General features: G+C 43.5%; 1 non-coding gene across 1 annotated transcript; it reads left to right on the top strand.

Moving 5' to 3' along the window:
- Positions 1-11,530: 11,530 nt before the first annotated feature.
- On the top strand, positions 11,531-11,612 carry trnas-uga (transfer RNA serine (anticodon UGA)). Its single transcript has one exon. It is a non-coding gene; the product is annotated as a tRNA-Ser (tRNA).
- The last annotated feature ends 11,520 nt before the right edge of the window (positions 11,613-23,132 follow it).

The raw sequence follows: 23,132 nt of genomic DNA, 5'->3' as shown, positions 1-23,132 counted from the left end.
TGGACATGATCGAAAAAATAAAGAATACCATGTTGAAATGTCCAGGAAATATTGACTGAAAAGGCGCAGACAATTTTGCCTGCAGCGCCAAGACAGAGGAACATACGTAACTGCACTCTTAAACAGGATGACCAGCAGTGATATAAACATCGCCACATATGAAGGATCACTGCAAATAGAAATTTGAAAATGAAATTCACGCAGCAGGTGTTCGGAATTATATTCTTTCCACCGCTACAGTAGTATTGGGCGAGTAAATTCAAAACAAGGCTTGCCGATGAGTATGCAATAAAGCCCCATCGATCATGATATGAAAGACTGTCGTCCATAAAGAGGGAACAACAATGTTTCTTCTAAGCTTTGTACTGGGCCACTTTCGCACAAACTGATACTGCTACTCTCCAGAAAATATCAGGGCTCGCGGCATGCACTCTTAGAAATGGTGACCATCAGTGCTGGAAACATCCCTGCATATTTAGAACAAGGAAGAAAACATATCAAATTAAAGCGAAGATGGAAATTAATTGGACTGATATTCCCTTTCGCCACAACAGCTAAAATGTGCGGGGATATACAGAGTAAGGTTTACTGACCGGGTCAGAAAGCAATTACCTCCACATATCTTGACACACAAGCCTATCTTTCTTTCTGTCCGTTTTTTTTTGAAGCGCCGATCCTTTCCGTAGGAGATGAAGATGATTACTGCTCCCCCGCAGGATCACAGTGGGGCCAGAGACCCGATCGAGCTGCTCAGAACAGTTCGTGTTTGCCGAGAATCACTGAAACTGAGATTGATAACACGTAGACACGGTGTAACAGCTGCCAACACATGTGGAGGGTTTTGGGACGGATGAGGACCCACTCTGGGAAAAAGACTGGATCCGAAGACTGGGGAGTAAGTGTTCAGGGAGAGGACTGGAGAATGGGGTTAAGAACGATATTAGCCAAGATCGAATGGTGAAGCAGACCAGATATTCTGAAAGCGCTAACCGTCCTCCTATGTCTTCCAATCTCTGGCCATTTGGTATCAAAGGAAATAGAAACAGAGTTATTTGTTCAGTTGGAAGTCCTGGGCAAAGTGAGAGATAGAACAAGCATGATACAATTTTAGAGATTGGGAAAATGTTTGGAGAGGAAGCAATAAATGTGAAGCTGGATATTAAGTTTGAATTCAGGGCATATTCAATAAAAAGGAAGTTTGTAGAAAGGCAGAGGTACATGGAGATGGAAAAAGAAGTGTCACCAGTCCCGAAATCTCATTCGGTTTTCATTTTCAAGATGCGACCGGACCTGCTGAGATTTTCCAGAAATTTCATTTTGTTGATTTTGAAACAGAAGATGGGAGTGATCCTGGACCAATCAGCTCTCCAATGTTCTAGGAATATTTGACTTCCCCGTTCGATCAGATCACATTTGTCCCACACTGAAACCTCAGAATCCTTCCCCACCCCCACCCTCGTTACTGTCAATAAACTGTTCATTACATCAACTTACATGAGCACACAACAAGAACGATTGCAAGACGTTCGGGGAGAGCTCCGTTACGTTCCATCAGCACATTCTAAATCAGTTAATTGTTGTTCAGGACCAATGATACATTAAGCCATCTCTGTCTGACCACTAACAAATGGCCATTCGCGTTCTGTGTTTTTGAACACTTTGGTTGGTGCACGGATGTAGTGGAATCTCACGTTTTGAAATGGCCATCATTCATAGTATTTTCAGCTGCACTGATAAAGTTGTCTCTGGCGCTTCCAGTAAAGTGCAGACAGTTTTCACTCAGAAACCGACATGTGATCAAAGTAGGACGACATATGTGTCAACTAAAGCAACAAGAATGCTCCACCAGCGTTGGTTTGCAGTTCTGCATGTGGAACGAAGAGCTGGAACTCTATTAAACAGTGAAAACGACTATTATGGAGCTTGGACGCACGACTCTCTGATTAAAAACCTCACATTTCACCGAACTGAGATATCCAGGCTTGACACACGACGAATTAGTTTGCTATGTTATTCTGAGCACAATTCACCTGGCACAGCAATTTGCAAAGATCCAGCTCATTCCTCCCAATCACAAATATCATAATTCACATCTTTCACTTTTGTTATTTCTTCAAAACATTACAATCTATTTAACACTTGTCCCGGCATTTAAGATTCAACCCGAATATTTTCATATGAAGTGATTTCTAGTCACTCTGGCAGACAGCAAATCAGTCGGAAAATTACCTTAGGAGATCCAATCATTTCCGTTTACAGTGTTGGGAATTTCCCATCTGCTGACGAGACAGAGTCCTCACAATCAACATTTTCTTTGTTCTTCCTGCCTAAAATGTTTACCACTTCTTATTTTAAAGACAGGAGTTTTGTTGATAACACGTTCCAAGAACAGGAACAACCTTCCCATCTCCTGAAGCCGTTTCCAATTTAAAATGGAAGTTTTGTTCCGTTCCCACGGGAAGAGCAGTTAATGAGAAAGGAGTTTCCACGAGCTGTGTCCAAGGGTTTGGCAGGAAGCCCTGATTGAAGCTGCAGTGGCCGCTTTCAGTTGGCATCGGGGGAATTGGAGAACATGGTGTCGTATTCTGCTGCGTGTAACTGTCTTGCTCCCTGTGGACGCGAGGTGAATCATGGATGATTTTTCGGAACCACACTGCCTTCCAGTCTCTGGCCATCTGCTATCTAAGGAAAGAGAAACAGAGTTATTTGTTCAGTTCAAAGTCCTGGGCAATGTGAAAGATGGAACAGTTCTGATACAAAATTGGAGACTGGGAAAATTGTTGGAGAGGAAGTAATAAAAGACAAGCTGAATGTAAAGTTGGAAGTCAGGAGACGTTCAATAAAAAGGAAGAGTGTGCAAAAGCAGGTGGAGATGGACATGGAAAAGAAGTGTCACTAGTCCTGAAGTCTTAAATCGATTTATATTTCCAAGATGCTCCCAGACCTGCTGAGAGTTTCCAGTAATTTCATTTGTTAGTTTAGAAACAGAAGATGGCAGTGATCCTGGACCAAACAACTCTCCCGTGCTCTGGGGATAATTGACTTACTGTGTCTATGTCCCACACTGAAACCTCACGATCCTGCCGCACCTCCACTCTCGTTACTGACAATATACTGCTCATTTCGTTAAACACAAGAAGAACAATTGCAAAACGTTGAGGGAGAGTACCCTTCGGTTTCCATCAGAACAATCTGAATCACTGAAAATTGGTTCAAGACCCATGTGACATTGATCCGTCTCTGTCAGACCCCTCGTAAGTGGCCATTCGCTTTCCGTGCCTTTGAACACTTTGGGTGGTGCACGGTTGGTTTGGAACCTCACGTTTTCAAACGGTCATCATTCATTGTATTTTCGGCTGCACTGATAAAGCTGTCTCTGGCGCCACCAGTAAAATGGAAACAGTGTTCACTCAGAAACCGACGTGTGATCAAAAGCAGGCGGACAGATGTGTCAATGAAAGCAGGAAGAACATTCCCCTACGAAGGGTTGCAATACTGCACGTGGAACGAAGAGCCGGAATTGTATTAAGCAGTGAAAGCGCCCATTGTGAGGCTTGCACCCACCAGCCTCAGATTAAGCATCTCACACTGCACCGACAGAGATAACCAAGCACGGTGCACTGTGGATTAGTTTGCTATTACATTGCGAGCATAATTCATCAGTAATTTGTTAGGATCAGGTTCATTCTTCCTAATCACAAAAATATCATTCACACCTTTCACTTCAGTTATTCCTTCAAAGCATTACAATCTATTCCGCACTTGTCCCGGGATTTAAGATTCAACCTTAATATCTTCACATTTTTACTCTCACCTTTATTTCCCATCTCTCTGGCAGACAGTAAATCAGTCGGGAAATTACCAAAGGAAACCCAATCATTTCCGTTTACAGTTTTGGGCATTTCCCATCTGCTGACGAGACAGAGTCTTCTCAATCAACACTTTATTTGTTCTTTCTACCTAAAACCTTTACCGCTTCCTATTTTCAAGTCAGGAGTTTTATTTATAACACGTTCCAAGAACTGGAGCAACATTCCAATGTCCTGAAGCCCTTTCCAATTTAAAGTGAAAGTTTTGCTCCTTTCACACGGAAAGAGCTGTTACTAAGGGAGCACTTTCCACGAGTTGTTTCCCATGGCTTGGCAGAAAGTCGCTGATTGAAGCTGCAGTGGCCGCTTTCTGTTGGCATCGGGAGCTTGGAGAAAGTGATGTCGTATTCTGCTGCGTGTCACCGTCTCGCTCCCTGCGGACTTGGGGTGAATCATGTATGAGTTTTCCCGGTTATAATGTCAATACATGGTCGGGGTAAATGCTTGTGCTGAAATATTTCAGCCTTATTCCCTGGCTGGGCTCGAACCACCAACATTTCAGCCAACTGCGCTGACCATTTGAGATACAGAAACTGGCAACGCAGATATCCAAAAGCAAAGTTATCGACGGGATATGAGGATCTGTTAGACAGCAGGAACTTGCGTTGTTTTCAGAGACGGTCGCTGATTTTATCACCGAGAGGGTAAGCACACTGAGGAGCTGCAAACACTCAAATTAAAAGGCATCCACACATGCGCAGTTTTCTCACATACATCACCACATTGTTGCTCACTTTCAATGCTCGTCTTCGAAGCCACGATTCGATAGAAACTGAGGCTTAAATACCAGTACATTAGACCGCTCGACCACGCTACTACACAAAAGCCAACTCTCAGCTTTGTTATGACTAGTGTTTCAGCATGGATTCACTTCAGGCACTTAGACCTCGGAAATTTTGTAATGAAATTGGCATAATTTAAGAAGAAAGACCAAAAAAAAAATGTACAGACTAAGAACAGGCCCTTCATCCATTCAAGCCTGAGCTGATCCAAATCTACTGTTTAAACCTGTCACCGAATTCCTAAGGATCTGTATCCCTCTGCTCCCCACCTACTCATGCATCTGTCCAGACGCCTCTTAAACGTATTTACCGTGATTACCTCTCCCGTCTCTGCTGGGAACGCGTTCCAGACACCCACCACCCGCTGTGTCAAGTAGATGCCGCGAGTATCCCTCTTAAACTTTTCACCTTTCACCTTGAAAGCGTGACATCTTGTTTTTAATCCTTCAACCTGGGAAATAAAACTTTTCTCTATCTACCCTGTCTGTACCCTTCATGATTTTGTAAACTTCAAAAAAGGTCTCCCTCAAACTCCTTTTTTCCAATGAAAACAAACCTAACCTACTCAACCTCTCTTCTTAGATTGCACCTTCCATATGAGGCAATATCTGCTTAAACATTTTACACGCCCTCTCCAAAGCATCCACATATTTTTGGTAATGTGGCGACCAGAAAATTACACAGTATTCTAAGCGTGGCCAGACCAATGTATTGTTCAATTTTAAGATGACTTGCCAGCCATTTTATTCAATACCCCATCCAATGAAGCCAAGCATACTATATGCCTGCTTGACTACTCTATCCACCTGTGCAGCAAACTTCAGTGTATAATGGACCTGCACTCACAGATCTCTCTGTCCATCAACTTCTTTCCCCCAAACCTCTTCTGTTCATTGTATAACCCCATCTAGAATTAGACTGACCGAAATGCGTCACCTCACATTTGTCTGTTTTGAACTCCAGCTGCCACTTCTCCGCCCAACTTTCCAGTATATCTATATCCTCCTGTATTCTTTAACTGTCACTTATGCTTTCTGCTAGTCCAGAAATCTTCGTGTCATATGAAAACTTTCTGATCATTGCAACAGTGCTCTCTTCCAGATCATTTAAGTATATCACAAACAACAGTGGCTACAACACTGACCCCTGTGGAGCACTACTGGTCAACTTTCTCCATTTCCAGAAACTCCATTCAACTGCTACTCTCTGTCCCCCACTGCTCAACTAGTTCTTTATCCACCAGTGTAGAACACCCTGCATACCATGTTACTTTAAGTTCTGCATTTGGTTACCATGGGGAGCCTTATCTAACTCCTTACTGAAGTGGATGTATATGACATCAACAGCCTTTCCTTCATCTATCAAGTTGGGCACTTCCCCGAAAAACTCTATGCCTCTCACTGATATGCACATTATTTTCTAAATATGAATAGATCCTATGCCTCAGTACCTTCTCCAGCAACTTTCCCAACACTGATGTTAGGCCCATTGTTCTGTAGTTATCCGGAATATCCCTACTATCCTTCCTGTACAGGGGACAATATGACCAACGTTCTAGTCGGCCAGAACCTCACCTGTGCTGAAGGATGCCACGAAGATATCTGTCAGCGCCCCAGCTATTTCCTCTCTCACATCACTCAGGAACCAGGAATACATCCCAACCGTTCCTGGGGATTTGTCCACATTAATTACCCCAGCCTGCCCAACACAGCTTCCCTACTTGTGTCAACATGATCCAGATTAATCAAATGTCTAACTCTAGACTCAACATTCATCATGTTCCTCTCCTCAGTGAACACTGATGCAAAATAATCATTCAGAATCATACTCACTCTCTCAGATTCGACATACAGCCTTCCTTAATTTTCCTTTAGTGGACCAATCCTTTCTCTGGCTACCCGCTTGCTTTTTATATATGAATAATAGGCTTTAGGATTCTCCTTAATTGTGCTAGCGTGAAGTTGCTTCATGACCTCTTTTAACCCCCTTGATTCCTCGTTTCATACTTTTCCTACTCTTCTCATGTTCCTCCGGGGACCATTATGTTGTTAGCTGCCGAGGCCTTATGTTTGCTTCCCTTTTCCTCTTGGCGAGTCGTACAATTGTCCTGTCATCAACAGTTCACGAATATTGCCTTTCAAATCCTTTGCCTTCAACGGCACATGCCTCTCCTGCACTATATTTAACCTAGCTTTGAAAGCCTGACACATATGAACTGTGGACATTCCTACAAATAGCTGTGTCCAATCCACATTTCCGACCTCCTGCATAATTTTGATATAATTAGCTTTGGCCCAGTTTCGTACTCTTTCCTCAGGACCACCCTCATCTTTGTCAATGAGTATTCTAAAACTTACAGAATATTGGACACTTCCTAAAGAAATCACCCACGGCAACTGCTATCACCAGCCCTGGCTTATTCCCCAAGATCAGTTCCAATATGGCCTATTCCCTCGTCGGACTATTGAGATACCGCTCCAGAAAATTCACCTGGAGGCTTCTTACAAATGGCATCCCATCCAGACCTCTGACGCTAAGAGTATCACGGTCAATGTTGGGAAAACGGAAATCTCCAATCAACACTAAATTATTGCCTCTACGTCTTTCCATGATCTGTTTAACTACTCTTTCTTACACCTCACGCTCACTGTAATACAGCCCCAAAAATCTAACCTCACCCTTCTTATTTCACTGCTCCATCTCACGACAAAAGCCCTACATGGTGTTCTCCTTTCGCACAGCCATGATATCATCCATGACCAGCAATGCAACTCATTCCCCTTTTACTTCCCTCCCTGTCCCGTCTGAAGCGTCTATATCCTAGAACATTTGGTTGCCAACCATGCCCTTCCGTCAACTAAATCTCTGTGATCGCAATAACGTCATATTCCCAGGCACCAATCTAAACCCTAAGTTCATCTGTCTATACTCGACGCGTTAAAGTAGATGCATTTCAGGCCACCAGTTCTTTTGCATTCATCTGCTCTCTGCCAACTCTTCCCATTATTAATGCTAGCTTCCAGATTCTTGGCGTTTCCAGTTTCCACCTCACCTACCGACCTGTTTAATCTTGTGCTTCCCAGCCCCCTGCCACATCAGTATAAAACCTCCCCAACAGCAGTAGCAAAAACTCCCGAAAGAACATACGATCCCGTCTGGTTCAGATGTAGATCGTCAATTTTCTTATTGTCCCACATTCCCCAGAATTGGTCACAAAATCCAACAAATCTGAAACCCGCTCTGCAGCACCATTCCTCAACTCACGTGTTCATCGTGCCATTTTTAAAAATTCATTTCTACGCTGGCAGTCACACGGCACCGGCAGTAATCCTGAGATTACTAGCTTTGTGGTCCTCCTCTTTAATTTCTATCCTAGCTCCCTGAATTCTCCCTGCAGGTCCTCATCTCGTTTTTGTTTTCGTCAGTGCCTGTATGCACCAAGACAACTGGCTGTTCACGATCCCCTTTTCGAATGCTCTTCAGCCGATGGGCGACATCCCTGGCCTGAGCACCTGGGAGGCAACATAACTCTCCAGAATTGCTGACACTCCACAGTGAGTCCAACCACAGCTCCAGAGTGGCCACGCGGTCAAACAAGTGCTGCAGCTGGACACAATTCTTGCAAGTGTAAGTTTAGAAAACCTTTACAAGGATTTGCAAGGTTTGCCGTGCTTCGACATGAGAACGAAACTGAATAGGCTTCGTCAGATTCCCAGGAGCTTCAGGGCTTAGATATGGCCTCACAGAAGCTTATAAAATCATGAGGAAGTCAGACAGAGTAAATAGTAAGGGAACACTTCTTCACAAGACACGCGAGTTCAAATCTACATAGTAAATGTTAAATGTGAGAGAGGAAAGATTTAAAAGGGATGTGAGGGACACATGTTTTTCACACAGAACCTTTGTGTGTGTGGAATGAATCGCCACATTTAGTGGCAGAGTCTGGTGCACTCACAACATTTCAAAGGCATCTGAATAGACAGGAAGACCTCGGAGAGAAAAGGCACAAATATTGGCAGAAATGTATGGATTAATTTCGGTTATCTATTCAGCAAGGGCAAGTTGGATCGCGGGATTTGTTTCCATGCTCGACAAGTCTGAGATGCTCTAGCCACCGGCACCGGTTTGAATACACCATTTGCAAAAAAACCGCATGATGTTTGTTACTCAGTCAGCGAGCTTGGCTATTTTGTTTGGAGGGTGGATGAGCCTAACCGATCCAGAGATGATGGTTTTCCGGATATTTCCTGCCAATGACCATTCTTCTTGACACTTTCCCAAGTTCACCATCAAAGATTTTGGCTGAAGAAAAATACCTCACATATCGCATTACCCACTTTGCTCTCCAGCGAATCCAAAAACTGACAGCTCTTATCGGGGAACACAATCAAAACTGAAAAGGCAGTACCATGATCAGACACACCGAAGCTGAAGTGCTGTCTGTGAGGCACTGTGAGTCGTCTCTGACATGAACTGCTCGCACAAATAACAGCGAGGCAATTCCAAACCTACTGGAGATTTAGTGTATTGCCAAGTCCCAGAAAGTGCTCAAGTATCATAAAACAAAACACAACAACGAACCATTAAAAGTGAACATTTCCAAGTATATCCGTGATTAAATTCGGCCATTAATGCGCCGGTGCCCCCATCTGATCTAGAGAGCCAATCACCTTTCTCCCTCACCTGGACAGTAATGAAGGAAATGAAAGCATAGCAACGTTTCACATCGCGATTGCCCACCTTTTCGCCACAACATCAAAAAACGGCGAACAGATTCAATGCAGGATCTTCTTTCGAAATAACGGTGAAATAACTATGTCTATTCACTTTCAGAGTAAACGGGGAACAACGCAAGTTGTCTGGAATATGAATAACCAACATAGACTACTTTGGTCCCAGATTCTACTGATGCAGAGACTTTCATATGAAAAGGTACCTTGGGTGATTGCCCTACACCCAGAAATCTTCTGGCTGCCTTCTGTTTGCCCTGTCAGATTAACCTTGTGCTGCTCTAATCGAATTTATAGTTCTTGCCATTTGTCCGTATTGCTACTAGGGATAGATGGTCGTGGAAACTCGTGAATGCCACACAAATTCTTTGCCAAAATTGGATAGTCCCACAACGTGATTCGCAGTGCACAAACTTTGCAATGAGTATATGCCACACGGCAAGTTAAAACGCACGCTTCCATTTATTAAAGTAAGTTTCTAGGAACTGACAGCCAGATTCCTCCTTACACTCGGAATTATGACAACACATAAACCAACAGCCTCTCTCAGAGACAAGTGACCAATGCCCATCTTGTGCCGGACAAACGTAGTTGACAAGATTGCACGCAGGGACTGCACAGAAAACTATAGAGGAGAAGCAGACAGACGACTATCGAGCCGCATTCATGCAGTTCAGTTACACTGTAAACCCCATGCACAGCTGTTCCTTGCAGGGACACACAGGGGACTGAGTGTCTCTGACTCCGGGACTTGGAGCTCGGATTATATGACCGTCTGCAGCACTGGTTACTTCCTTGTGTGAGGTAACTCCCGATGGAACATATGTAACACACGATAGTTTATTGAGAAATACATCCAAAATAGTACCCAAAAGACGTATTTCTGTTGTGTTTCTCGTCCTGTTCCGGAAATGACATCCAGCATTGCACTTATTGTGTGCTTCCTGACGGTTCGCTGCATGCTTCCGTGATCGCATTGTGTGCAGTAACCTTCGTTTTAGCTGCAATTACGTGTGTTTGAAACCCAGGATCACCGGCCTCTATTTTGTTTTCCTCTTCTCGTGCGCAATTGCAACAAAGTAAACGATCAATTAATATTGGAAAATGACATACACAGGCGTGTGAAAAGCCCAGTTTCCGTGGCAATTATGCAATGGTTAGAGATTACTTTGATTCAGGAGATAAGGATGGAAAGTGTGTTTGGGTAGAGATGAGGAACATTGAGGAAAGAGGAAACCAGCCGGTGTGGCTGACAAGAACACTAACAGTAAACACAGTGTTAAAAAAATAGTAGAGGAAAAAAAACCGCCCGTGAATGATAAAAGCAGGCAAGAATTATGGGAGACATTCATTTCCCTTCTTCCTCTCCTGTTTGAATTGGAAGAAACTTTGAAGAAAAACAATCAAAAAGTCATATTTGCCCATCGAACAACGTGCGCTGTACCTTGGTCATTGATTACTGTAGATTAGAATACTTACAATGTGCAAACAGGCCCTTCGGCCCAGCAACTCCACACAGACCCGCCCGAGACCAAATGCATTCCTCTCCTTTAACCCCGTCAATTTAGCACGGCGATTTCAACTAACCGGTACATTTTTGGACCGTGGGACAAAACCAGAGCAAGCGCACGCAGCCACGGGGACAACGTGCAAACTCCACACATTAAGTTCCTCGAGGCGGGAATTGACCCTGACTCTGTGGCATTGTGAAACAGCAACGCTTACGATGGTGTCAGCGTGAGATGGGACTTATTTTCCTCTTTAATCGGGAAAAATCTCTGTCATTGTGAGCATCTGGAAAGATCGGTTCCTTCACCAGAAAAAGAAATGAATATGTAATTAAACTTTGTTTGTTTCATGTCCAAGAATACTCAGATCAATAGCTCCCTTGATTACCTCTGCTGGTCATGTTCGCAAAGAGATCTAGCAAATTCCAAGTGTGATTTTCCTTTCAATGAATCATTTTGACTCAATTTGGCTGCAAATGTCTTTTCCTAACTTTGTGCTTTTCTTCTTTTACATTGGTGTCTCGCACCTTACAAATGACAGCAAAGGTATGAATGGAGATGGAAACATGGAACTCAAGTCAGCGGCAGCTTTCAATGAGATCACGGCTGATTTGGTCAAGGCTCAGAGCGCCATGCTGTCTGTAGTCATGGCCGAGTGGTTAAGGCGATGGATTTGAAATCCCTTGGGGTTTCCCCACGTAGGTTCGAATCCTGCTAACTACGTTATGAATGCTTTCCTGCTGGAACAATTCAAAGTTCAGAAAGCCTGTTTTGTAAGCCAGGCCTGTAATTTGATTAGACTTGAGAAACTCGAGTTCTTCATCAGAAATGCTCCACATTTAAAACATGATCTCTGTTTCTCTTTCCAGATACACTGCTCGACACATCGGGTTTCTGCAGTTGTTATTGAACGCCCTGAGCAGAAGTGCTGCTTTTCATTAGATTCCTTTCATCCCTTGTCCTCTGTTCTCTGACTCTGGTCATTGGCAAGACTTCCTCCTGCTCGTCAGAGTGCTCATTCCCCACCGCTCCCTCTCCCATCATTACAAACGACCGCAGGAAATTGCCACTTAACCATCTTTGTTCCAAAGTGAAACTCACCAGCCTAGGAACTCTCTCCACCAAACGGGACTTCTCATCCCTGGACATGGTGCAAGCCAGAGGATTGTGAAGAGATACTGTGAAAATATTGTAAGTTGGCAGTTGGAAAAATGTTTAGGAAGCAAACCATATAATTTAGGCTCCAGCTTTGCAAATCTTGAGAAACCCTTTGGGAAATGGAATCATAGGAGATTGAAGAAGTGTAAATTGTCAGTCCGAGTAGAGGAAGGGACATTGACTCTGATGTTCTCGGCACAGGAACTGATCTGAGACATTGAAAGAATTCTCGCTCCCGTACGCGAGGAATACAAACTTCATCTGGACTGTGGGACAATGAAAAACTCTGGAACACTCAAGACAATATCCAAATATTGACTGAGATCACTACAGTACGAGTACTATAGATGGGTCAGTTTTTGTCCAGTGTGTGCAGGAGGGCTTCCTGACACAGTATGTAGACATGCCTTCAAGGGAAGAAGCCACTTTGGATTTAGTACTGGGTAACGAGCCTGGCCAGGTTTTAGATTTGGAAGTAGGTGAGCACTGTGGAGACAGCGATCACAATTCTCTCAGGTTTACTTTCGTGATGGAAAGGGATAGGTGTACTCCACGGAGCAAGAGTTTCAGCTGGTGGAAGTGAAATCACGATGCAATCAGGTAAGATTTTGGAAGCGTAGAGTGGGGTAGGAAACTGTAGGGGGTGAGCACATTAAAAATGTGGAGCTTATTCAAGGAAAAGCTCCTGTGTGTCCTAGATAAGTATGTACCTGTCAGGCAGGGAGGAAGATATAGAACGCGTGAGCCGTGCTTTACTAAGGAAGTGGAAACCCTGGTCAAGAAGAACAAGAAGTCTTATGTAAGGACAAAACGTGAAAACTCAGTTCGAGCGCTCGAGGGTTCCAACGATATCAGGAAAGACCTAAAAAGAGAGCTGAGAAGAGCCAGGAGGAGACATGAGAAGTTGTTGGCAGATAGGATCAGGGTTAACCCTAAGGCTTTCCATAGGTATGTCAGCACTAAAAGAATGACGAGAGTTAAATTTGGGACAATCAAGGATAATAGTGGGAAGTCGTGTGTGGAGTCAGTGGAGATAGAGGAAGCACTAAATAAATATTTTTCGTCAGAGTTCGCTATAGATAATGAAAATGTTGGCGAGGAAGATACAGAGATAATTGCATCTAGACTAGAAGAGATTGAGGTTCACATGGAAGAGATATTAGAAATACTGCACAGTGTGAAAATAGATAAGTCAGCTGGGCCGGATGGGATCTATCTGATGGTGTTCAGCAAATGCACGACAGGAAGGTACAAATCAAGCTGATGCTAACAACGGCTCGTTTTGAGCCGCTAATTTGCAGTGAAGTGGCGGCGCCAATAAAAGGTGTCACGCAGCTCGTCTAATTCCACATCCTGAGCTCGAAATGACCAGATGTCTCTCGCTGAGTTTCGGCACGGTCTTGCTTCGACGACACCATGACACGTTTTCACTGGAGTGGATCATGAAATCGCGTCGGGACTGCGAATAAAACGATGGAAACTTCCAGCAGAGAAGGAGGCGACCCGGAAGCAGGCAGCTGAGGACAAATGTTTCTCCTTTGCCAGTGAAAGGCACTGCTTCACAAATGGGAAACTTCGAAGTGAAGCAGTGTTGGTGATTATCTTCGCTGCTTGTTCACCTTTTTAATTCTGATTCCGTGAAAGTCCATGGCATTACATATCGACATTCTGCCAGCGCTAAGCGTGTCTCTTGGGCCTGTGGCGTAATGGATAACGCGTCTGAGCGTGTCTCTTGGGCCTGTGGCGTAATGGATAAAGCGTATGACTTCGAATCCGAAGATTATAGTTTCGTGTCCTACCTGGCTCGAAGGGGAATGTCTGACTTTAATCGTGCCCCACGTTGACGGTCCCCTGTGAAGTCCTGCCGGGACTTTGCATTTGTGCTTCCACATTTGGAACTTGCATTTGTCCTATTGTCCATTTCAAATTCCAGCTCACCACAACGGAGACCTCTGTCGCTTTGGCGGTATCTTTCTGTGTGTCTCCCTTTGTGGGTGAAAATGGGCATGAGTTCCTCAATAAGAGTTCCAAGTCGTTGTGCAAGTGTCATACATTTGCCCCATTATTGTGCCATTTAAGAACACAGGATAAAGTCATTGACATTTGCCCTGGGAACATTAGAACACACGAGACTTTGGGCCAAAGTTGGAAACTGAGACTGGAATGGATGGCTCTCTGATTAGCCGCGATGCACACAGGCGGAATGGCCTTTTCCCACTTTGTAAATCTACGAAGACAAGTTGAAAATAATCTGCAACGAAAATGTTCATAAAGGGTGTTTTATTTTCACCAAATACGATAGTATCTATCGCCTAGTCTTGTTATTTACTTGTGAGGATTCGATAGTCTCAGCACCGTGGCCCGGATCGTATTCCCGCCCATGGAATGGTTGTATTGTTCAGCACCCTTTCTACTCATTGATAAAGGAACCTACCTCGGTAACTATCACCCTCAATTTACATCGATGTGCCCTTGTGCCAAAATTACCATTTGAAGAAAAATGCCTTCACTGTCCACCTTATGGCAACCTCTGATCATCTTCTATGTCTCTCTAAATTCACCCCTCAAACTTCTTGTCGCAATCAAAAACCGCCTCAAGTCCCTCAACCTTTCCTCGTAAGACCATCTCTCCCTAGAAGGCAACATCCTAGAAAATGTCCTTTGCACCCTTTCCAATGCTTTCACATCCATCGTATAATGTGGTGACCAGAAATGCACGCAACTCTATGAGTGTGGCCACCCCAGTTAATTTCTGGAGCTGCAAAGTGATAATTTCACTCTGAAACTGAATCACTCTCCCAAGAAAAACTAACACACCGTACTCCTTGCAAACAAACCTGTCAACGTGGGTGGTAACTTTCCGAATTTTAAATACATGGGCACCAAGATCGCTCTGCACATCTACACTTCCAAGAATATAACAATTAGCCAGGAACTCTTTATTCTTGTTGCTCCTTCCGAAGTAAATTATCTCACACTTTTCAACATTAAAATCCATTTGCCACATCTGAGGTCAGCTAGACAGATTATCCATGCCCCTCTGTAACCGTCAGCAGATATTGCCACTATTGACTATATCGTCGATCTTAATGTCATCTGCAAACTTATGAATCCATCATTTCATGCCCTAATCCAGGTCATTTATACCGAAAAATATATCCACCACATCAACCAATTTACTCTCATCCACCTGTTTGCTCACCTTCTCAAAGACCTCAATAAGGTTTGTGAGGCACAACCTACTATTCATAAAATCGTACACACTATCCCGAATCAACTTCTTCCTTTTCGATGATCATAAATTCTATCTCTCATAATCTGTTCCAAAACGTTAGCTGCAAGAAAGCTATGGATCACTGTTCTATAATTACCAGCATTGTCTCTACTCCACTTCGTGAAGAAGAGGACAATATTTGCTAAACTCGGGTCTTCTAGCACTAATGACATAAACACTGATGAAATAAAGCTTATAGTCAAAAGTTCTGCAATCTCCTCCCACGATTCGCAGAGAATCCTCGGATACATCCCATCAAGTCCAGGGGACAAACCTATTTTTAGACTTTCATGAATTGCTAACGACGCCTCTTTATGAATGTCAAGTTCGTTTGTTCTAATAGGCTGCATCGCAATACTCTCTTCGACAACATTGTCTTTTTCATTTCTGCTATAAAAAAAAATACATTCAGCGTCTCTGCTATCCTTGAACTCTGCTGACAACTTCGTACTTCTGTTCTTGACAGGCCATAATCATATGTTAGACATTCTTTTCTTCTTGAACTATCAATTGAAAGCTTCAGGATTGTTCCTGCCAGACAAAGACTTCTCCTGCCTCCTGTTCGCTCGAAGTAGCTCTCTATTTAGGCCCTTCCTGGTTTACTTTTAATTCCCAAGCGTGCTACCTCAGCCTTCATATCTCATGTTTACATACGCCTCCTTCTCCTTCTTCTCAAGAGATTCAACTTCTTCAGTAAACCCTGCTCCCTGTGTCGACCTCATATTTCCCGCATGACGCATACATACTTACCAAGGACATGCAGTAGCTTTTCCCTGAACAACTCCATATTTCAGGGGTGCACAACCCTTGAAGTTGCTTTCCACAGGCGGTGCATCTTAACTCTTGTCTAATCGCATCATAATGGCCTTTCTCCCCGCGATACCACATGCTCTGCAATAAATACCTATGCCTATCCATCACTAAATAAACAGAACCGAATTGTGGTCACTATCAATAAAGTGCTCACTTACCTCCAAAGAGAACAGCTGGCTGAGTTCATTACCAATAAGCAAATCCAATGTATCGTTGCACCTTGTTGGCCTGTCTACATGCTGCATCAGGAAACCCTCCTGCACACATTGGACAAAAACTGACCGATCCGAGGTGCTGAACCGATAACATTTCCAATCAATATTTGGAAAGTTAAAGCTCCCCATAACAACTACCCTGTCACTTTTGTTCCTATCCAGAATCATCTTTGCAATCTTTTCTTCCATAAATCTAGAACATTTTTGTGGTGATCTCTCCATTCCTGATTCTAATCTCAGTACATTCCACCTCAGCAGATTCAGTCGCATCCTCACCAATATCCTTTTTGCTACCATATTACTGTCCTTGACGAATAATGCCACATCTTCCCCTCTGAAACGACCCTCCTGTTCTGACTGAAAAATCGAAACTGTGGTACCAGGAACAACCATTCTCTTCAGTCCTCCGTTCATGTCTCTGAAATGGCCACAACATCGAAGTCCCAGGTAACAACCCATGACACCTACCTTATCCCACATGCTTCTGGCGTTGAAGCAAACACATTTCAACCCACCTTCATCCTTGCCAGTACACTCTTGTAAACCTGAAACGCTATTTATGACAAAACCACTCACAACCACCTGCAAACTCGAGGTACAATTCAGTTTCCCACTCCGCGGCTGAATTCGTTCAAACTCTCATGAAAAGCTTTGGCAAATTATCCCCTCAGGGTATTGGTACTCTTCTAGTTCCGGTGAAGACCATCCTGTTTGTAAAGGTTCATCGACTCCAGTATAAGCCCCAACTATCCAGGTATTGGAATCTCTCCCTCCCGCACCATCCTTCCAAAAACATTTTCAAATGCTCTCTCACTACACTTCACCTCACTACGACGTAGAATGGGCAACAAATCAGAGAGAACAAATCTGTTTGTTCTAGATTTAAGATGTCACCCTCGATCCCTGAAATTCTGCCATACATTCACATCACTTTTATTACTGATGTTGGTGCATATGTGGACAATGACTTGGGGTTGCCCACCCTCTCCCTTAAGGATCCTGAAAACACGATGTGAGATATCACAAACCCTGGTAGCTGGGAGACAACACACCAATCACGAGTCTGCCCGATATCCACAGAATCTCAATCTGTTCCCATCGATATGGAGTCCCATTAACAAATGCTCTCCTCCTCTCTTCCCCACCCTTCTGAGCAAAAGGGCAAACTCTGTGCCAAACACTTACACCCAACGGCTTTCCCCTCGGAAGTCATCCCACCTAAAAATAACAAATATGGTATACATGTTACTGAGGGCACGACCACAGCAGATGCCGGCACTGTCTGCCTGTTAGCGTTTCGGTTCCCGACTGTATCCCATCTATCTATTTCTTGTACGTGAAGTATTACTGCCTCCCTATAACTTCGCTCAATTCCACTCAGACTCCAAATGATCTGACATCAAGCTACAGTTCCCAAACGCAGTTGCCGAGGAGAAGGAGTTGGGTGCACTTCCCGCAGATGTGGATATCTGGGAGATTATTGAAGACCCTTACCTCTCACATTCTACAGAAAGAAATTTCAAAGGTCCGGCAATCCATTCCTAATATTGGCCACATACACACAAATTTGTGTGCACTTGCATGTATGCGTGTGCACATATATATTTAAAAGTTGCAAAAGGAAGTTGATTGAAATGACATTTGTTTTTTAAAAAAATGATTTTGTGGAGTGTTCTGTCCTTTGGAAATACCTCAGTTACTTACAACCAGCAGAAATACTCCCTGAGTGAATATCCATCTCTCAATAGAGATATAGAGGTGATGTTTGATTAGATTAGATGTTGACGTTTGATTAGATTAGATGTTGACCTTTCTAATATCGCTGATCCTGTGCTGTGTTAAATTCTGGAAAGGACGTTTATTTGGTTCATGTTACTTATTTTGTTGCAACCTCGCACAGGCCATTAAATCAATCCAAAAATTATTAGATTTATCTCCTTGGACAATGTTGTCGGCAAAACTGGAACCGAAATGATAAAGATGTTTGAAGTACTGCTTTAAAGATAATAGGATTCAAACATTTTTCGAGTCTTGTCACTGGACACTTTGGGGGAGATGGGTGAGCAGCAAATGGTCTCACTCCCTTCTCTGTGATTGCAGCCAAATGTCCAAGGCAATAGATGAAAAAAAAGGTGCATTCCATCGACAGGTCAGTTCCCAGTCACTATAGGATAATTTCACTTTGATTGTCGCCATCGTATAAAGGGTTAGGTGAGTGGGGAGATCGGGATTCTGATGGTAAGCTGAGACATTGCGATAATTAATCCCACACTGTTGGCATAACTTTATATCATAAACCAATTATGCAGCGGACTGAGCTTACCGACTTCCCTTTAATGCTGAGCTAACAGAAACAGCTCAGTTCTTTTACAATTTATGGAAGTTCACGTAGAACAAGCTGCTAAACCTTTCTTCAAAACCAGCACTTTCTACACTTAGTCGTACTCAGTTGGAGGTGATATGTGGTATATTTCCAATTAACGTTAACCAATTAGAAATTGTGCACGTAACGCTGACCCGACCCGGCCGACCAGACTCCATGTCTTGGTGAAATTCACTCATTATGTTTCTGCACGCATTTTTACAAATACTTTAGAATCAGCTTCTGACACATTTTTTCCTGAAAAATAATCATTTTCGATTTCAATTAGTGCAGAATGAAAGAAAAGTGCTCCGAACTTTTCCTTATCATTCATCACTGGTTTTGAAGTTCGAAAGTCTAGTTATAGATCCATCTGAATGAAGGATTTTCCCTCCTGTTTACTCTCAGCAAATTCACATCATCAGGGAAACTTCCATATGGACGCAACTCAGTTTTACCTGGTTCCACGCCACATGATCTATTCATCTGTTCCACCATCCCACGAAACACCGCCTTGTCTTTTCTAATGGCATATGCCCCAGTACTTCGTTGGCTTCCTTTCCATTCTTTATGGTTCCTCAGTAGACGCTGTCCATTCTTCCTAACTTCTTTTGATTCCAGTCTTCGGCATCCATGTCTTTTATCATCTCTTTTATATCCCAGGGAATTCCATCTTGAGAAAGAATACTGTTCTGATGCAACACATGAAAACCCGCTCGAATGGTGTATACTGTCATTACCAGTATAGGGAAGATGGGAGCTAGTTCAGTCACAGGTCAATCGGTTGGTTGTCACACAATGGATCAACCACTGACTGGGAAATGACTGTTTTTCTTCACTTTTCTCCCCTCTCTGAACATGTGCTAAAACAACACAGTAAGGTATCATAGAATGCCGTCAGATAAGAAACTGGCCATTTGATGCAACACATTCACACCAATCCTCCAGGTATTAACCTCCACAGAACAATTCCTTACCCTATTACTCTTCATTTGTTCCTGAATAAGGCACCTTACTGACAGTCGACCCATTTGGATTCATGCCATGTCTCAGGCTCTGTGAGGCAGCAGTGCGAACCAGTGAGACACCTTGCGGCCCTGCAGCAATATTTCAATGCACATGCGGAAGTGTGTAAAATGCGTTTCCTGTCAAAGGTGGTACGCTTTTGTTGTTATCCTTATCAGGAACAATAATCCTGATTCCCTGACCAGGCAATGAAACCAAACCACAGCGGTGATCGTGCTGAATTGTAACCACTAGCTGACATTTCGGACGGCAGGTGCAATTGCATCTTCTCTTAACAGCATAGTTTTTTTTCCTGCGATGAGACGTTTCTTCCAAAATACTATTCGTGACACCGAGCTTTTACAGCACAGAATAATGCATAATGTCAACGCCAGTCCATCAAACATCCATCCATTCTCATTTCCAGCTTCCAGTAGCCTGACTTCTGAAGTGTTCATCTTAAAGAGACGTTCCCTGCAAAGGTTTAATCTCAAATGAAGAAGCGAATGAGACTGAAGTCAGATACCATTAAATTTGATCATGAGCTGCGGGAGAACTGAACTGCATTTTTAACCATAGAGGGAAACATACAGACACATCTTGTGAGAATGACAAAGGCCTTCGGAGAGGCCAACATTCAGAAAATGAGGAATTGAACTGTTTGCCTCTTCTTTCTTCACTTCGGGCTTTAAAATCCGATTCTGTTTGCATAAGCAAAGGGGGTAAACAGGCAGGCGACTGTCCTTCGAGGACTGGCAGAGTCATGAATAATTGGGACATGCTAATCGTTGAATTCTCCACCTGTTGAGGTAGCCTGGCTAGCCGTGCTCTTCCAGCCTCCTACCTGTTTCATTTGGATTCCAGCAGATTCCTGCCTCTACATAAGGAATGGAAGCATTCAGCCGCTTCGCTGTATGTTTTCCTCCCTCACTATTTCACCGTTCCTTTATTGTTTCGACTGTATCACGTTGTTCTTCCGGCTAAACGAGAGCATTCTTGGCATCAGACGCTTGTCGTCCTTATGTTCCTCGAAGTAGAAACACAGAGGGGGATTTCGAAAGTCAAGCAGATGAGGCCTGGTCCGTGGGGAAAATCACTTCACGATGTTCCCTCAGAAATAATTCCAAGCAGCACGGAAAATGCTTCTGTGAATGTTTGTTGCAACAGTTGTAAACAAATTCAGCAAGGCCCAAGCGAGATTCGAATACACGACCAATGGTTGATAAGACCTCTGAGCAATGGAGCCACCGGCAAGGAAAGCGTTTTTTTTTCTGACTGACAGAAAATGATGAACTCTTGCACAGCAAATTCCATCGTCCGAGGTTCGTGATGCAAGCTCCGTTTTCTGTTTTAAAACACAACTTGAAACCCATTTCTTTGATTACTTGTTTGATATAACACTTTGTCAGCTTCCCAATATCTCATAATGGGATCAACATTTGTTTAAACTCCCTCCAGAGGAACAGCTTTGAAGTTTCCATTATGTGAAAGGCACGATGTAGTTTTGATAGCAATTAATTGCCCTTCATTTCAACAAAGATTACAATTCTTCTTCTTCCGTTGTTGACTAATTCGTTTCCGATAGCATTGTGCGATTTACGTCGTGAAGAGATTTCACAATTTATGACCTTGGTTGATGAAGTTGAGTTACCAAACGTGGAACTGTTCAAATCGAACATACTCCGGAGATTGGAATTCCAGGCTATGCAGGTATCTGAGAATGCGTTTTAAAACAAAATCTTGAGTGTCGTGTTCATTGGCTGGGTTGGCATTTATTGAACAATACTAATTGCTCTTGAGTGGGCTGGAAGACATGACAGTGATAGACAGAGCGAAGACAGTCAAGAGATTTGCAGATATGATAAAAACGTTGGTATTTAGCTGCCCGGTAATGGGTGAACAGCCCTTGTTATTAATACTCCCACGCGCAGCAGAGTTGTTGAACGATCTCAGGACTACGTCTTTGGATGAATAACCCGCAATCCTTGCCCTTCCAGCATGTGGGAGCCCATATGGAAAGATAAAGCGGCGAAGGTCGCAGTTCACGTTTGGGAAAATGTGCAGTAGAACAATATGATTCAGGTAAGGGACAATGAAACACTGAACTGAACACAAGTACACCCTTGAATAGAGGCAGAGGGAGTTAGGCCAGAGCAGAGGGGGAATTTGAGAGGATGGATGGAACTGTGTTACCACCGTTTAATCCAAACGAATGGATGAGAGTTTGAGCTGCAGAAGAGCGGAGACGTAGAAGAGTTAATGATGTTAATGAGGTGTCAGTCGGCTGACATGGTGACGATGGAGATATGTGGTTGAAAGCACAAAACACGGTGAAGGATGTCACTATGGTTATGACATGACTCGTTCAGACTCAGACAGTTACGAGGGAGAAGATGGAGTCAGTGGCGAGGCATTTTCTCCTCGTACATGGTCAATGATGCTTTCCAGCTCGTCTCATCCATTTGCCGCAACTCCACTCTCAAAACCCATCCCTCCAACAAGGATAGAGCTCCCTTATTCATCACTTTAAATTCCAGCAAACTCCGCAGACATCATGTCATTCTACCACCTGAAAATGAAACCCGTGGCCGAAAACTTCAACTCTCCCTCCCAATCAGCTAAGTTCATGCAGGTTTCATAGGCTTCTATCGCTCTCCTATGTATCAATCTTCCTTCCCACCTATCCGCTCCGCACTGCTCTGCGACCAATCACCACGACACCCACCTCCATCCACCTATCACACTCTCGGCTACTTTGTCCGAGCCCCATTCACTCCAATTTGAATCTCTACCCCCTCGGTTTACGATCTTATTTCCTGATGATGGCTCTTGCCCGAAACGTCGATTCTCCTACTCCTTGAATGCTGCCTGCCCTGCTGTGCTTTTCCAGCAGCACACTTTTGACTCAGGAGCGAGTCAGTGGATTTTGATTTCGGGACTGAAGACAGAGGCCTCAGCTTTGCTATGATGCAATTCTAAGAATTGTCTGCTCCAACAGAACTGCATGTCAGACAAGGCAGGACAGCGTTTGACCTGGAAGGAACAGGGAGGTGATCGTGTTTATATCCACCTGCAGATCTATTTGTTCTCTGTGGTGGATGCTGTGTGCATGAAAGATTCTGACGAAATTCTGGTCACATTCTAAGTGTCGAAAATCCCTCACACTCCGACCATATCTTAGAAAGTATCCAGAGTATTGTGAAAGTTGCTTTCCCACTCTCATTTTTGGATAACATCAATTTTGCAGGATATTCGAAGGTGAAGATTTACAAACCAATCTCTCCGCCGTGATCTGATAAAGTCGCACATTTTATCACAAGTAGAACTTGATCAGAGAGAGAACATGAAAGGAAAAAAACCCTCTAGTTTCAGAGAGAGAGAAATTGTTCTCTTATTGTGTGTGTGGACAATGGTTC

This window comes from Chiloscyllium punctatum, chromosome 29, assembly GCF_047496795.1.
Source record: "Chiloscyllium punctatum isolate Juve2018m chromosome 29, sChiPun1.3, whole genome shotgun sequence".
NCBI classification, from domain to species: Eukaryota; Metazoa; Chordata; class Chondrichthyes; order Orectolobiformes; family Hemiscylliidae; genus Chiloscyllium; species Chiloscyllium punctatum.
The sequence above is the reverse complement of the archived record's forward strand: the minus strand, read 5'-3'. Positions and strand labels throughout refer to the sequence as shown.